The 18,461-nt window shown below is 43.6% G+C and overlaps 1 long non-coding RNA gene across 1 annotated transcript in view; it reads left to right on the top strand.

Annotated features, from left to right (window-relative positions):
• The first annotated feature begins 1,415 nt into the window (after positions 1-1,415).
• The window catches only part of Gm20755 (predicted gene, 20755), a 93,916-nt gene continuing 76,870 nt past the window's right edge, over positions 1,416-18,461 (top strand). The window contains exon 1 of the long non-coding RNA NR_040559.1: positions 1,416-1,544. This is a non-coding gene — a long non-coding RNA (predicted gene, 20755). The remainder of the gene's footprint in view (positions 1,545-18,461) is intronic.

The following is an 18,461-nucleotide window of genomic DNA, read 5'->3' on the forward strand; positions in this document are numbered from 1 at the left end:
GGTTGGGGTTGGGGTTGGGGTTGGGGTTGGGGTTGGGGTTGGGGTTGGGGGTGGGGGTGGGGTTGGGGGTGGGGGTGGGGGTTGTTAAGGCAGGTGAGGTAAGTTTGATAACCGACCACTTGCATCCAGGCTCATCTGTTCAGTGAGTTTACAGTTTTGAGAGAAACAGGAACATTCTTTTCTTTGAGTGTAGCCCAATCAGCCCTGGCTTCTTCCACGTGTAAGGGCTAAACCTCTTGCAAATCTTTAAACCTCCCAGGACAGCTCTTAAGCCAAAGACACAACTAGAAAAAATCAAATCACAGCAACAACAAAACTGCGGTCATACTTCTTGTTAATTGGCTTAATACATAAAAGATGAACATATAATTAAATTTTTGATTAAATAATGCTAATTAGTAATATAAAGCTGGAATAAAAATGAGGTCTTTTATTTCTATTTTCATTTAGCAATGCATTCTCAAAAATTGCTTATTGACTAAAAACAAAAACTAATTTGTGTGTGTGTGTGTGTGTGTATGTGACAAGGTCTCTGTAGATAGCCCATCTGGTCTGGAATTGTTTTTCCAATCCTCTAGCTTCAGTCTCCAGAGCACTGAAGTGCCAGGCGTGTTCCTCAATGCCCAGCTTACACAGTTTTTGTTGCGGTTGTAGTTGCAGTCTAAGAATTTTGATTGACATGCGTACGATGCTACGTTTAATGACCTCCATTATTGTATGTTTAAGCAACAAAGCAAACACACCAGAAATCTGAGCATCTGCAATGTGACTGGACTTGAAATGCAATCTAGATGGTAAGATTTCAGTCACTTTGGCTGTAGCATGGTTGCAAGGAGCTGGCAATAATGATGTGTGTACATGGGCCTTGGGAGCCTAGACGCTTCCTCTGCAGTTGGCAGGATTATCTCGTGTTAATTCACGTGTGCAGGGCTGACTTCTCTTGGCCAAACAGGCTATGGTAGTTGATATGTTTATAAAAAGATAAAGGGGGGGCAATATGTTCTATGGAGGTGTAGTCAGGTGTGGGGGAAGGGGGTGCCTCAAAGGACCCATGATGAGACATCCCTTCTCCCTGAGGGACCAGCCAAAAGGTTATTCAGGACATGGGGAGGGGAGTTAAGAGGGCAGGAGAGAGAGAGAGAGAGAGAGAAAAGAAGAAGAAGAAGAAGAAGAAGAAGAAGAAGAAGAAGAAGAAGAAGAAGAAGAAGAAGAAGAAGAGAAGGAGGAGGAGGAGGAGGAAGAGGAGGGTGGCCATGAGAGATGGGGGATGGGGAGAGGGAGCAGGAAGGCGAGAGTAAGAGTGAGAGAGAGCAAGAGAGGGAGGAGGGGGCAAGCAGCCCTTTTTATAGTGAGTCAGGCACACCTGGCAGTTGCCAGGTAACTGTGGGGTGGCGCTTAGACAGATTGCTAACAACAGTGCCCTCAGGGAGACAAAGAAGGTTTGCTACAGTGCTGGGTTTCTTCTAGATGGGTGGATGACCTGTAGTGACTCTGAGGAGATTCAGTCAAAGGAAGAACTGTGGAATGCATTTGGAGAATAGAGGGTAAGATGGGGCTCAATATGGAAGGTGGTTCGGGGTTTGCTGAAGCAGCAAGTGTCCAGGTAGTTAAGGATGGAGGTGTTTGAGAAATGGGTGTGGTTGAGGAATAGTGTTACAGAACCAGTCAGGCTTAGGTTGTGGAAGGACATGCAGGTTTTCACCTTGAGTTGTAGTATTTATTCTCGGTCCTAGAGGGATTGTGCCACAGTGCTGCATGCACCGATGTTTTCAGAACTCCACTTTGCCTAACTTTCAAAATCAAGCTGTTCAAACAAGGGTCTTTCTATTTGTTCTTGTGATTGTGTTCATCACTGCCAATTGTGACAGCCCACACCAGACACCAGGCTTCAAATCTCTAGGCTGCAGCTCTTGCCACTTGAAACATACTCCTAGTCCTGCCTGGCAGGGAGGGACCAGTATTTTCTGACAGGCTTCACCATTGAGTTCAGCCTGGGGGGCTACGGAGCTTGGGTAATATTTGCCTCTCAGAGAACTCTGACAGTGAAATGAAAAAATCCCAGGTGATATGGCTATGTCCTAAGATGGGTGATCCAGGCTCATTGATTAAAGACTTACAACAGAGTGACTAATTATCTTAGTCATAGCTTGTAATGTCTCAGGGACTATGCGACCCTTTTGGCCCACGGCCCAACATTGAAGTTGAGTATGTAGAGAAATAAGGAGGATCTGGAAGGAGTAGGGAGAGGAAAAATGTAATCAAAATATATTTCATAAAAAATGTTAATGCTTATAGAAAAATACAAATAGATCCATACTTACCTCTCTGCACAAAACTCAAGACCAGCTGGATCAAAGACCTCAACATAAAAGCAGATTCACTGAACCAGATAGAAGAGAAGAGGAGGAAATGGCCTTGAAAGCATTGGCACAGGAGACAACTTTCTGAACAGAACACCAGTAGCACAGGCACTAAGATCAGCAGTTGATAAATCTGATATCAAGAAACTGATAGGTTCTGAACGACAAAGGATGCTGCCCTTTGGACAAAGTAGCAGCCTACAGAATGGGAAAGGATTTTATTTTACCTACTTCACATCCGAGAGAGGACTAGTTTCCAAAATATATAAAGACCTCAACAAACTGATATCAAGAAAACAAACAACCCAATTTAAACAGAGGTGCAGACCCAAACAGAACATTCTCAAAAACAGAGCCAAAAACACTTAAAGAAGTATTCTTAGTCATTAGGAGAATGCAAATCAAAACAACTTTGAGATTTTGTTTTTTACTCATCAAAATGGCCAAGATCAATAAAACGAATGACAGCTCATTCTGGTAAGGATATTGAATAGGGGAAACACTTATCCATTGGTGATGAGACTGCAAACTTGTACAGTCACCATGAAATCAGTGTGGTGATTCCTCAGGAAAATGGGACTTGATCTACCTTATGATCCAGCTATACTACTCTTGGGCATGTACCCAAAGGAAGTTTCCGCCTATGACAGAGGCTGCTGCTAAACCATGGTCCTTCTCGGTCTATTCACAATAGCCCAAAATTGGAAACAGTCTAAATGTCACTAAACAAATGAATGGATAAAAAAAAATGGAGTACATTATGAGTGTTATTCAACCATTAAAAAGTGAAATTTACAGTCAAATGGAGAGAACTAAGAAAAAAAATTATCCTGAGTGAGGTAACTCAGCTCCAGAAAGACAAATGTGGTATATAATCACTTATATGTTAGTATTACTCATTAGCCATTAAGTCAGTGTTAAGCAAGCACTAATCCACAGAACCACAGAGATTACAAATAGAATAAGGAACTGAGGGGAGGGCAGATAGATCTCTCTAGGAAAAGCAGATAGAATAGATAGTTATGAATGCATAGGAGAGCCTGGAACGGGAGCATCAAGTGGAGAGGAAGAGATAAGGGGATGGGAGGAATTTGGGGAGAGACAGGCACAATCAACATCCATTTGAGGGGCAGCATGGAAACCTAATACAGTAGCAGCTTCCTAAAATACATACATATATGAAGGGTATCTAAATGAAATCGGTAAAGGGGGAGACAGAGTCCCAAGTGAACATCACTTGTTACCAAATAAAGTTTCCACTACCAGGGTGGTTTTCACCTAATTAAGTTGTTGGCCACAGTGGTAAAAATGGAAATCTCCAAACAACCATGGCCGTTGCCAAGGGTATAGGTTGCTCTCCACAAACAATAAGGTCTTATTGCTAAACATAAAACCTATGCAACTCATTAATCATGGAGACGTTGAGCTGGTGCCTACCTAGAGCCTTCACCTCTACAGGCTAGTGCTCTTGGTATCAGAAGATACTCTGCATACCACCAAAGTAGAAACAAACACCAACCTAACCACAAAACCTTTGATCTACAATGGTGCTCTGCCTGCAAGCTATGCCAGAGCAATGGTGGCATGAAGCTTGTGGGCTTAACCAACCAATGTCTAATTTGACTTAAAGCCCTCTCTAAGAGGTGGCACTCATACCCAATGCTGCTTGGGTGACCAAAATCCCAAGATTAAATAACCCAGAGACTTAAGGTGAAGCAAAATACTACTGTTCTCCTAAAGGAACATAGCATTACAATGATTCCTAATGGCGTTATGCTGTGCACATAGATCAGTTCTTTGCTCAGACATCATTAGAGACACTTCCTCTTGTAGCAAATAGGAACAAATACAGAAACCCACAGCCAGACATTACACACACAGAGAGAACACACAGGACTAAATGTGATGTCTCCATCAAATCCGTCCCCTCATAGCTCAGGGAACCCACAGAAGAGGAGGCAGAAAGAGTATAAGCCAAAAGGGATGGCAGACACTGAGGAAATAAGGCCCACTAAAATCAACTGGATTGATGCACATATAAATTTACACAGACTGAGGTAACATGCATAGGGTCTGCATGGGTCTACACCAGATGGGGTCCTAAATCTGAAGGAAGTAGATGCATGACCCCATCCCTAACCCAGAGGCAATCCGCAACTGATAACCACTTCCAAATGAAAATTTGGTTTTCTCCAAAGGAGTCTCACTGGGGTAACAAGCTACTCTTAAGGGAAGGTTGCATGCCCAGCAGTAGATGGCCAAGAGAAAATTAGCTTAATGGCACCTTTGGAGGTTCCTTGTCTCATAATGTTGTGTCAGGGCCTTTTCTTCTTTTAAATTTCATCTTTTTATTTTCTCTCTGTCTCTGTCTCTGTCTCTGTCTGTCTCTGTTTCTGTCTTCTCTGTCTCTGTCTCTCTCCTACAGATCTTTTTTCTGTATATTATGGATTCAGCTTTGTGTTTTTATGGGGTTCTTGACTGTGTGAATGAGTGGGTCTCTATGTCTATACCTGCTTCTCGTACCTTTTCTTGGGCTCTTTTCCTTCTGTTTGTTTTGGCCTAGTCTAATGTATTTGCTTTTGTTTTATCTTATTATGTATTTTATTTTATTATTATCCCTTAGAAGCCTATTCTTTTCAAATGAGAGTTAGAGAGGGTGCAGATCTGGAGGCAGGGGAGGTGGGAACAGCTAAGAGGGATAGAAGGAAGGGAAACTGTAATCAGATTATACAATGTGAGGAAAAAAAAATCTATTTTCAACAAAAGAAAAACAAACACCCCAGCAACTCCTTGCTTCTTTAGACTCTTTGCCTTTTACTTCAGAACAGCCAGAGGAAATAGTCTTTCCCTGGGCTGTTCCTAGTCTTGTCTCACAGATAGGTATAAAGTTTCTACAAGACAAGAAAACCACCAGGTCCCAGCCCTGCTATGAAGACAAGTGTGGGAAGTGGGGAGTCCACTCAGGTGGTGAAGTGTTTGCCACAAGCACGGGAGCCCAAGTTCCCAGCTCTTGCAGAAATGCCAGGCAGTCCGAGTCTGTGTTCTCAGCACTCACTCGGAAGGAGCATCCCTGGACTTGCTGGTCAGCTAGGCCAGCATAATCAGTAAGTGACTCTGGCTCAAAGGAAAGGTGTGAGTGACAGAGGACACCTGATATCAACCTCTGACCTCCGCATCTCCACATGTTCTCTTTCTCTCTCTCTCCCACCACTGGGGGAGGAACATTGGCTTCATTTTTTTTTTCCCACAAGAACCAGTTGGCTCATGATGATGAAAACAGATGCATGATGCAAACAGACAAGGTAGTTGTTGGAGCCCGAGAGAATTGGATAGGGTGCAAGAACAAACATTGTTTGGGAAAAATGAGGGAGGTGTGGTTATTGACCCAGGATAGAAAGAAACTGAGTGCCATGTCTGGAGATGGTGTCACCTTGGCATGCTCCAGTGTGAACCACAGGGATGGGACAGCCTGGCATGATCTGGCGTGAACCACGGGGATGGGGCGAGCTGAGATGATCCTGTGTTTGAGCCATAGGAAAGGGGTGTGGTGACTTTGTCAGACATGCTCTAGTCTTATGCACACAACCTGCTGCTTCTATAGCCCTGCTGCAACAGAATCCCTCAGTCTCCCAAATTAAATTCTCAGAGGACCTTAGATGCTTGCTTAGAAGGCTTCACACTTTCCAACTAGAACAATACAAACACCCCTTCCTCCATCTCCTGGCTTCTGCAAAGGCTACGTGGGCTATCTGCATGTGGTTTAGCAGCAGTCTCGCCACTGCTGTAGTGAAATGTAGGCAATGCATCAAGCACAAGGAGACCACCTAGAGCTTGTTTTGGATTGCTTTAATCCATTGAGGACACCCTCTGCCCATTCTGACTCCAAACCCACACAGCTGCAGAAGGTGACTCCAGGACACATTTCGTCACCCAGTTGGCTAAGACTCTTATTTATTTTCACTGCTGGCTGCTGTTGCTTTGATCTGGGTTTTCCCCTAACAGTCCATGTGTTAATCACTTGACCCTCTGGCCATAGTGATATTGAGGTATGGTAGAAGTTTTAGTTCAAGGGGCTTAGTGAGAGTTTCAGAACATCTGTGTATAGTGTTACTATTAGTTGTGTGACACTGTTCCTGGAGAGATGTAAACAAATATCCACTAAGGAACAAATATCTGCTAAGGAACCAACAGTAGACCTTAGTGACTCCACCATCAAAGTCCAATTTGGTCAGCCAATGAGTCTATTGATGCTACAGGAGGATGGATGAGGTCTTACTTCAGAAGTATGGGGGGCTCAAAGTTTGCTGCATCACAAAACCTAGAACCTGGGGGCTCTCTGCTCAACTTTCAGGCAGCTCTACAGATAGGAGAATGTCCTTCCCTCGGGGGTCCTTAAAGCTGACATAGCTGTGTGGAGGGAAGGCCTGTGAATCTGCTAAGTTTGAGGGACTCTTGAGTTGTTTATTTTTCAAATCTTAACGGGCTGAGAAATCTAAGAATCTCAGTAATTCCTTTCAGGATGGAGGGCTCCCATTTGGAGGAAGTGGTTAAGAGAGGTGGGGACCCTGGTGCCCTCTCTCTGCTTCACTCTCCGCTGTTACAAAATGAACAATTTTCTCTCTGTGAACCCCTGCCATGTTGTTCTGTTTCACCATGGTACCTAAAGCCATGAGATCGACTGTTCATAGGTAGACCAGGGAGACCACAAGTCTGGACAAAGCCCTCTGAGTTCTCTTGGATGTTTGGAAAGCAGTCTGAGACACCAGTCATGCCTCTTATATGTCTGTTGAAGGATTCTTATGTGACTATCCTGAAACTTTAAATTCTCATATCTTTAATTTACTCTGCTATTATTATTATTATTATTATTATTATTATTATTATTATTATTATTATTTTATAATTTCTTCCCTTTCAATCTTTCTCCTCCCCCAGTCATTCTCTTTGGAAGCCCTGTTTCAATCAATCTCCTTGTTACTAGATAGAAACAATTTATCTATGCCGTCAATGCCCTGGTTATCTGGAGGCAGGGTTTGGTTATCTGGAGGCGGGGGTTGACGGGGCATCCTTACTGATTGCTCATCTTTGTAACATCATAGCAGTTCAATGAAATCCACGCCATCTCTGGGTAGGGGTGGGGAAAGTCTGTAGATTCATTGAACCTCAGTCCTTATAGCATGTACTTTCCAACTGTGACACTGCAGGTTTTCATGCAGTAGGTGTATCCTCTGAGACATTTTCCCATCATCTGCCCAGTGACATTTTCCCATTAGCACAGTGTCATAGAAGGCCACAGGATCCTGTGTGGGAACCACCACAAATAACAACCTGGGCTCTGAACAGGGACAAAGATAAACCTATATTTCTTCCGTATTTTTATTGTAAATAAAGGAAAAGATGGTTTAAGTAAAGTTTTCATTATCTCATGGGTACTGGGTTATCTCTAACTTCAGTGCAAAATAAAACCCTCTACCTCTCTTTGGTTGTAAGATCTTCACAACATTACTCTGTTCCTTCCTGAAAATGGACAAACCTTTCCCCTTTACTTTTGGTAATAAAAAGAGCAAAATGGTTGATTAGGTATATTTTATTATTTTCTTTCTTTTAACTCTTTGATGCCAAGCAAAGGAATGGGCTGGTAACTAATTATAACATGGGATTATGTAACAACATGAGATAAATGTACTTAATTGAGCAAGCCCACATTTGGTGGTGAGGAAATAAACTGAGAGGTGGGGAAGTGGCACTCACAGGGTTAATTCCCAGCAGGAACACTTAGACGCTCCTGCTGATGCAGACCTTCTCTTCTCAAGATGGAGAGAGTTCTATGGATGAATGGAGTTATGGTAGCACAAAGTGAATGGCTGCAATGCCTTTGTGAATTGTAAGTGTAGACATGTTTTTCAGATGCTAAATTTTATCTGATGTATATTTATCACAATGAGAAAAATTGTTAGGACTGGGGAGAAAGCTTAGTCTCTAACAAACATGGTTGGGCATGGCAGCACACATTTATGATCTCAGTGTCAGAAGTCAGAGACAAACTCCTTGGGGCTGACTACACAGCCAACATGGCATACATGGTGAGAGACAATGTCTTACAAAATGTGGGAGATGGCACCTGAGGAGCATCTAAGGTTGACCTCTGGCCTCTTATGTACAGGCACACATGTGAATAAACACACACACCACAGCATGTATGAAATCACATTAGATTGTATCTCTAATGTGAAATAAGTTACACAGGTTCCCTTCCATGAGTAGAACACTGAGCGGTTCATCTTACCTGTAGAATTTCTTACTAATATTATTCTGACTTTGGAAGCTTGGGAAATCAGAGCAGCCAGAAGCCTTTACTGTAGTTATGTAAGAAAACGAGAGGAGAGTGATTCCAGTCCAGTTCTGAGCCTTCTCTGTCCTCCTGGCTCCTGCCATGTGTGGGTGACTTCCTCCCTCATGTGTGTACCCACCATATTTGCATCACAGTAGGGAGTACACATTATTCTTTATTCTAGGATTATTGTATTCCAATAAATTCAAATGAATCTGACCACGTAGTGAACATGGCAGAACAGTCCACAAAACCTGCTTGTTGCTCGTGGCATGGAGCAATTCCTAGTGTCAAGTGCATCTGAAAGAGTCTCCCCAACACACCCAATCGGGGATGGGAGTCAGGCTGACAGCTTCAGCCCTGGGCTCTGTGCTCACACCCTGGCATTTTGGTGCAAAATGAATCCAATGCCTGAGAAAACCTTAAGACCCAGGTCATCTTTATTTTCCCTCCAGAGAGTGAGTTATTTGGAAGCCCCAGTACAAGGGAATGCCAGGGCCAAAAAATGGGAATGGGTGGGTAGGGAAGTAGGGGGGAGGGTATGGGGGACTTTTGGGATAGCATTCTAAATGTAATTGAGGAAAATACGTAATAATAAAAAATATTTAAAAAATAAAAAATGAAAACGTTTTGTAGAACTTCATATTTTTTTCTTCTCCGTATGAGGTTTAATATGCGCTCATTGCTTAAGAAGAATAGTCTACCTGATTGGGTCCCGTGGCGAGCAGAGCTGTCCCAGCCTTGCTGGAACTTGTGTTTCCTAAGTCCTGGCAGAGAGCAGGCTGAGTAGATGCTTCCTGCCCAGAAGCATAGGTACACGAGTGTGGGCCCAGGGGGCCTCTGATTAGGGTGCTGAGGAAGCAAGCAGACACCTCCAGCTGCCATCAATCAGCTCAGAGCCTGGCTGGAGCCGTAGTGGGTGGATTCTGCTCTGTGTGGTGGAAACACAAGGAGACAGAGACAAATGTTCTCTGGCCCTGCCGTTCTCCATGCTGCCCTTTCACAGTCCTTAACATGCATGCTCAAATTGATTTAGCCCCTTTCCCCTCAACTCAACCGTCTACTTTCCTTGCAGACTGACAGTTTTATGTGTGGCTGCCCTGCCAGTAGCTATAGTGTTTCAGAAACATTGACTTCCAGACTTAAAGGATGAGTGAGGAGGGGTGGGGGTGGAGAGGAAGGGAGGTGAGCTTGACTCATTTTAATTCCTTTTTTTTTATGGGGTGCAAAACATGCCCATCTCGGCACCAACTTTGTCTCTCCCTCTTGTTTTTCTTCTTTATTTCTTTTCTGTGTCAATGATTTCCATGAAAAGGTTTGAATAAAGCCTCACACTTGAAAAGCACATCTGCCAGGTGATGTCAACGCCTGGCCTGCTCCGTTTCCTGTTGGGTGGTGAACATGCCATTCTCTCATGGCCCTGGAATGCTGATTTGGTCCAGGGGCGAAGGCCAAACACAGGTAGGGTCAAGCTGGAGGAGCAGGGTGTGGAGGGTGCTTTCTGTCTTCAGTTCAGCTTTTGAGCGAGGGGGGCTGGGAAGAGTCTAGAAGCAGTTTATTGTCTGTTCTGCAATGTAAACTCAGAGGAGGAGGAGAGGGCGGGAAGTAAAAACTGGACTGTCAACAGTCCCTTGTCAGCTGCCTGCACAGCGTGCAGACATGCCAAACGTTGGGTGGACTTTGCCCGGGACAAGCCAGGACCCAGGTTTGACCCTTACCCTGACATTATTTGGAACTGGATGAAAGCACCTTCTCGGAATGTGTGAGAATATTTCTGGCATCGAAGGTCGAAGACTGAGCCTCGGAGTTAAAATAAATATTCAGGGCAAGGAAGGAAACAGAGGTTAAGGGTTTGATCAGATAGGAACTCGGAGCTCACGCAGTTCATCTCCCTCCTTGTACTCTCTCTGGTTTCATGTGTTCATCTACACAGCAGCCAACACACAGCTTGTCCTTCCTGCTCCTGTGGGGAAGGGTTGAAGGGAGGCCATTGATTTATGAAGACAAATAAAGATAAAACAAACAAAATAAAATAAAGTAGGTTGACGCATGAACCTTGGCCTGTGTATTTTCAGTTATTCCCTGAGATGGGTATTTAGTTCATTGTGGTGTCTTACTCTATAAAGTAGTTGGAAAGATAATGCAGGAAGAGACAAGAGTATTTTCATCTTTTTGTAAGAAATAGAATCTGGGGGAAAGACCATGAGGCAGACATATACTTTTCTACGCACACAAAAACATAAAGAGAGAAAGTTTTCATTGATCTTGCATGGTTAATGTAATGGTTCAGGGCTTTAGTTACCAGCCAGGTACCCTTATTACTGAGTGCTTTCTGTGTTTCCAGAAGCTACCGAGTATCGTTCTGCTACGCACTAATGTGACATTTGGGGTCATCCTCACGTTATCAGGACTCACAGGGCCGTCCTTGTCTCCCTGAAGTTCTCAGGGTCTTCATGGTTGACTGTTTCTAATCAGACAGTGCTCTGAAATACCCAGTTCCTTTGGAGCCAGGCATGGAATGCCCCTGGGGAAGTGAAGCATGCAGTTCCTGAAGCCAGACATTCAGTCTCCACTGAGGACCATGGATGGGTGGGAAAGCCTCCCTCCTGGCCTCTGGCTTCTTCATCTTGGGACGGAAGGTGTACACCGTGGCTTGCTGGCTGCTGACGGTGTGGGCAGAGGCTGTGTGGCAAGGTCAAGGGAGGCTCAGGGAGTTTCTGTGTCACTTTCTGCAGCCATGCAGCTTTCTTTAACAAGATCCCATGAAAAATACCATCTGAAAACACAAGCCTTGCTCAGTATAAAGATCTAAGAGGTGAAAATACAACTGAAGGGCAACCTTCCCTCTGACCATGAACTTTAGAAGTGACCTTGAATCTCTGTTTAAAGCCCATGAGAACAAATATACGTATACAACTGAGTCACTGAAAGGCTACTTTTACTTTCAAGGACATACTACGGAAGGTGTCTGTACTCTAGGAAATGGGAGATTTACAAAAGCATTCGTTCAGAATGCAAACTTGGGATCTATAATAGTCTTCCCTTACCTTGGCTCCACTTCCTGAAGTTTTGATGGTAGTTGGCTATGGTCTGAAAATGTGGCAGGGGGAAATCCATCATTTGTGGGTTACATGCCATTCAAAGTAGTATGATGAGGTTTGTGATAGGATATAAATTATCCCTTCATCTAGCACATCTACCAGGTTCACCCCTCCCACACATCATCCACTTCTCAGTTATTCTGGAGATCATATCCAGAACCATGTTTTCTCAGAACTTGTGTCTGAGTGTCATTAGGGGCATTGTGGGTAACTTTAAGATAGCACATCCTTACAACTGCTTGATCTTATTGTTGCAACTGTTTTGGTTGCCATAATAAAATGTCTGCATTGAAAGCAATGCAGAAAAGGGTTTGTTTCACCTACTAAGTCATAGTCCATCTTGAGAAAAGTTAAAGCAGAAATTGAAGCAGAAGCAGAGGTAGGAACCATGAAGGAATGCTGTGTGCTAGCTGGCCTCATTTTGTACTAACAGGCTTATGCTCAGCTAGGTCTCTTACGTATCACAAGCCCTCCTGCCTGGGGAATGGTACCGCCCACAGTGAGCAGGGCCTTCCTTTTTCAATGAAAAATCAAGGCAGTCACCTACAGTCATGTCTATAGGCCAATCTGATCTAGGCAGTGCCTCAGTTGAGGTTTCTTCTATCAGTGACTCTAAGCTCTGTCAAGTCAACAGTTAAAGCTAACGAGGACAGCTGATGTCACTAATATCATATTATGACTAACTTATAAATTAAATGCAATCAGAGGGATGTAGAGGAAGGATGGAGTATGTGTGAGGGTTCAGTGTCACTAACAGACCCAATTTTAGCCATCGCCTGGGAGTCTAGAGGCATTTTCCCCTAGGATCACAGAGAACTAGTGTGTGTTGTGAAACAACAGGCCTGCCTCCTGGGAACCACTGAACAGACTGTTTAAAACTGAGAATTTTCCATTAAATTGGAACAAGTGTTTGCCATGCTAATCGCTTACATAATTAATTATTCATTGGCCCTCAGATATATTTTATTTGCGTAAATCTTTTTTTCTAACAAAGGAAAACAGGAGGAAGCCAATAAAAAATGTTTCCTTCCACTTGGGGCATGGAAGAAATCCCCTCCGGTTAGAGAAGACTCGAGATGACTGATCTGTGGGAGAATGGCTGTCTTAATCATCTATCTGCCTTACTAAGGATAAAAAGATAGTTCGCATTACAAAATAACCTACATAGATCACTGTGTGCACACTCTGAATGGTAGTGCTTCCTGGGATGGTCTGTGTTCTGATACTGTGACAGTAGTTTTTAAGACACTGTCCAACGTAACTGTAACGGGTGTTGTCTTAGTTGGGTTTTACTACTGTGAACAGACACCATGACCAAAGCAAGTCTTATAAAAAAACAACATTTAATTGGGGCTGGCTTACAGGTTCAGAGGTTCAGTCCATTACCATCAGGTAGGAGCATGGCAGCATCCAGGCAGGCAAGGCACAGGCAGAGCTGAGAGTTCTACGTCTTCATCCAAAGGCTGCTAGTGGAAGACTGACTTCCAGGTAACTGGAGTGAGAGTCTTAAGCCCACACCCACAGCAACACACCTACTCCAACCAGGTCTCACCTATACCAACAAGGCCACACCTCCAGATGGTGCTACTCCCTGGTCCAAGAATATACAAACCATCACGGGTGTTCAGACTGGATCACCCTGGAAGCTAGGAGTCCATACAATTTCTTATAATTTGTTGTTATTGATAATCCATGGGGTATGAACCTAAGCTGAAGACTCACACTTTGGACTTACTGATATCATCTTTTAAATAAGCACACACCTTCAACTGCAAAAGCTAAGTGTTGGCTTTGAATAAAACCCAGTGTTGAATAGTTGTTCAAAGAATGTAAGGATTTTGGGTAGACCAAGTCATGGGATGTTTCTTTTCTGGAGGTGTGGCCAAAACCATTTGAGAGCTGGTAGAAGAGGCCATATGCTACCAACAAGGTTTTGTGTTTCACAAGAGAAGATGGGGAGTAGATGAAAAGCAAATTAAGTGACTGGAGAGATGGCTCAGCAGTTAATAGCATTTGCTGCTCTTGCAGAAGACCTGGGATAAATTCCCAGCATCTGAGCTAGGCAGCTCACCTGCCTGTCACTTCAGCTAAGGGACCCACTTCCCTCTTCTGGTCTCTAGGGATACCTGTGCATGTGCGCGCGCGCGCGCGCACACACACACACACACACACACACAATGTTTAAAAGAACTAATTATATTTTCCGTCCAAACAAAAATTTTTACAGAAAACTGCTTGTCTTTCATATTTGTTGTGTCCTAGAATGCTCTTTAGAAGAGCCAGGCTACTGTTAATGGATAGAGAAAGGAAACCACCACTTTTTTTTTTTTTTTTTTGCCAAGTAGGTCATGGCCATCCTCTGGGACCAGTCAAGTCGGAAGTGATTCTGAAAGGCAGAGCCCCCAAGCTTTGGAGATCTAGGAGAACCATTTTGAGGGATAGTACATGCCTCATCAGGAGGACATGGTAGCACAGGTATGAGCACACAAGGCAGGGAATCGCAGTAGAGGCTCCATTGAGAACACTCAGGATCATTTGGGTATCAGGTCCTCAGTTAAAGGCTTGAGATGGAGTTACACTTAGACTCTAAGCGTAGGAGGATGGTGTGAAGGAAGTCTCATCTGAACATAGCTTATGTCTGACCATAGGCAATATGAAAAATGTAGTAATGACCTGACATAATTTCTATACTATGAAAGCACAGATACATGTATGTATGTTATCTATATAGTCTTATACACATGCACATTTGTACATGCAGAGCTGGGAGTGGTGGTACATGCTTAAAATCTTACATTTGGAAAGTAGAGGCAGAAGGATCAGGTTGAAGACTAGTCTCATCTCTTGTAGTGCGGTCAGCTTAGGCTATATGAGACCTTGTCTCAGTCCTTTCTTCTAGTCACTGTATATTATAATGTAACTAACATATACACTGTAGGTAAGTATGTAATGTAGAATACAAGAAACGAAGTGAAACAGCTTTTCTTTATGTTTGAGTTACCATTCTGATTCCATTAACAGCAATTCCACAAATGTTTATACAGTTACGAATGAGGTGTTAGCACCAGGAAGAAAGTAGGATGCAGAGATTGTTGTCTTTGAGATGCTTATGTTCTAGTTCATGGGTCTGGAAAATATTAGTGTGTGTGTGTGTGTGTGTGTGTGTGTGTGTGTGTGTGTGTGTGTGCAGGGCACACAAGCTTCTGAATGTATGCGCCTGTGTGTGGAGGCCCAAGTTTGACCTTGGCTATAGTTTCTTAGGTACATTCCACTTTTTGCTTTGAGTCAGGGCTGCTCACTGATCTGGGGTCTCACCCAGTAGGCTAGATTAGATGGCCAGTGAGCCTCAGGGGTCCTCTTATGGTTCCCAGCATCGGATTTGACGGGGTATACCACCACATCCTCACATCCTGCTTTGTTATGTGTGCTCAGGACATCAAACCCAGGTCCTAGTGCTTGCAAGGCAACTGCCTTAGCGACTGAGCACTTTCCTGAGCCCTGAAACATGTAGTTTTGATAGGAAGTGCTGGGGTAACCTTGTGAATGGTGTTATGCCCTGCGGGTATGTAGACTATTCTAGAAGTGCTAAACACAGACAGGACAGTTGAGGGGTACTCTCATCTCAAAGTTTCAAGTCTAACTTAAGATGTCCCTTGAAAATGCTTCTACTAAGCTTCTAGAAGAACATTTTTAGAACTCTGTGCTGTTTTTCTAAATTGCAACTTTAGCAATGCCATTTTTCTTTTTAGTTGTACTTAAAAAAGGAAATGTATTTGATGCATATGAGAGTTTGATTACATGTGTACCACATATGTGCTGGTGTTGGCAGAGACCAGAAGACGACACTGGATTCTCTGACACTGGAGTTACAGATAGTTGTGAGCTCCATGCTGGTCCTGGGAACTGAACCCCTGGGTCCTCCTGAGGAACAGCTCGTACTCTTAGCCTCTATACCATCTCTCTAGCCTGGATATCTCGTCATTCTCTGAGCACAGAAACTTGCTCAAGGTGCTTGCTTGAGGAAGAGTTCAGAGTGGAAAAGTAGAAATAGCATCGACCCAACTCTACCAAAGAGATCATCTTACCTTTTGTTGACGTTGGTAACTTTTATGGAATAGAGTCCTGTGAACATTAGCGATGTAGAATCTTTGGGAACTGCTAAATTAATTAAATTAAATTTTGATGCTCAACTTTGATTTAAAGATCATTATAATAATTAATATTTTCAAAATTACATCACTTTCGCTAAGTCCAGATTATAACAAACTGCATTTCGATGCTTTTTGGTTTTATATTTTAGTTGCCAGAACCATACTGGATTAGCTTGTAGGAAATTCTGTCCATTTTGTGTTAAGCAGACTCAGCCACACATCCAGGATTCATGTGCACTAACTGTCTAGCTTCGTGTGTTTTCTGGTACAAGTGGCTTTGCCAAGAAAAATGACATTATTATAATTTTATTTTGCAAACAGGAAAACCAATGGGTCATAATAACCAATAACATAGTAATATGCACAGTACTAACAAGCCTACATATAGTAATTTTAGCATAATACACAAATTTTAAATTTCTCCCTGAAGTATATGGGTTAGCTTTCGAAGAATGGCAAAGAATTTTTGTTTTTTTCAACATCATTTTGGTTAATGACCATTTTCTTTCTTTCTTTTTTCTTTTTAAAAATATATTTCTTTACTCACTTTACAACCCAGCATCAGCCTTTCCTCTCTTCCCAGTATCCCCTCACACAAAGTCCCCATTCCACTTTCTCCTCTTCTGAGAAGGGGAAGGTCCCCTTTGGGTGTCAGCCCCCCACTAACACCTACCTCCCTGCACATCAAGTTGCTGTGAAACCAGATACATACTCTTCCCACTGAAGCCAGACAAGGCAGTCCATTTAGCGAAGCAGGATCCACAGGCAGGCAGGCAGGCAGGCAGGCAGGCAGGCAGGCAGGCAGGCAGGCAGGCAGGCAGGCAGGCAGGCAGGCAGGCAACAGGCTCAGGGACAGCCCTTGCCCCAAGTTGTTGGAGAACCCACATGATGACTAAGCTGCTCATCTGCTACATATGTGCAGGGGCCTAGGTCTAGCCTTTGCTGGCTCTTTGCTTGTTGCTTCAGTCTCTGGGAGCCACCCCAGGTCCAGGTTATTATACTCTGTTGGTCTTCCTGTAGAGTCCCTGCTCTCTTTGAGTCCCTTAATCCTTTTCCCAACTCCTCCATAAAACTCCCTGAGCTCCGTCTATTGTTTGGCTATGGGTCTCTGCATCTCTTTCCCTTAGCTGCTAGGTAGAGCCTCTCTGAGGACAGTTAGGTTAGGTTTCTGTCGCAAGCATAATAGAATATCATTAATAGTGTCAGAGTTTGGCAGTTTCTCAAAAGACTGGGAATAGTTCTACCTCAAGACACAGCTATACCACTCCTGGGCATATACCCAAAGATGTTCTACCATCCCACTAGGATACTTGCTCAACTATGTTCATAGCAGCTTTATTCATAGCCAGAAACTGGAAACAACCTAGATGTCCTTTAAGAATGGATAAAGAAAATGTAGTATATCTACAATGGAATACTACTCAGCCACTAAAAACAAGGACATCATGACTTCTCACAGGCAAATGGATGGAACTAGAATATATCATCCTGAGTGAGGTAACCCAGATCCAAAAGGACATGAGTGGTACGTAAGTACAGGATTGCCATGCTATAATCAACAGACCCAAAGAAGTTAAATACCAAGGAAGGCCCACTGGAGGATGATAGAATCTTTCTCTGAAATGGAAACAAAATAGATATCAGAAGTAGATGGAAGGAGGGAACTGAGTGGAAGAGGGGATGGGATAGAAGTGGGGCTAGAGGGGGGGGGTCATGTGTTGGGAGAGCAGGGGACAAAGAAGTAAATAGGCAGTGGGAGGGTCATTCTCTAGGATATGTGCCAGAGATGGGGGAAGTCCCCAGAGGCTCTATGGGGGCTACTCTAGCTGAAACTCATAGCAGTGGGGGACAGGGATCCTGAAGTGGCTGCTTCCTGTAACCAGGCATGTCTCCCAGTGTATGGATAAGGACAGAAACCCACCCACAAAACCTTGGACCCAAAATATGCCCTGCCTCCAAGATGTGCAGGGACAAAGGTAGAGCAGAGACTGAGGGAATGGCCAACCAAAGGCTGCCCCAAATTGAGACCCATCCTAGGGGCAAAAACCAATCTCTGACTCTTTTATTTCAGAAAAATCCTGGTTTTGTCTTTCTCTGTTTGTAGTTCTCGTGAAGTGTTTCCTCAGTGGCCACCTGCTGCAGGTGTTGGATTTAGGGAGTCTGGAGGCTGGAAGCTGAGGCCATAGGGAAGTCACAGGGTCCCCTTGCTCTCTTCAAAACTGTTAAGTGTCTGTAAGTATCTGTAAACAAAGTATCAGAAAACAAAGCTTCCTTCCGTCTTAGGCGTGACTGAGGCTAGGGCACTGGGAAAGGTTGAAGTCATTCTAGCATGGACCAAGTTCTCAATAATTTAAAAATTCTGGTAATATGTAAAACCAGGATATGAGTTATTAATTATAGAAAGGATTCAGAGGTGTCAGTGTTTGAAGACAAGAGATCAGGTGTCTGAAGCTGGATGGAAGCTCTCTCTCTCATGGTGGAACTGACTCTAAGAGGCAAAACTAGTGTGGCTAAGGGG

The sequence above is a fragment of the Mus musculus genome, chromosome 3, assembly GCF_000001635.26.
Source record: "Mus musculus strain C57BL/6J chromosome 3, GRCm38.p6 C57BL/6J".
Taxonomy (NCBI): Eukaryota; Metazoa; Chordata; class Mammalia; order Rodentia; family Muridae; genus Mus; species Mus musculus.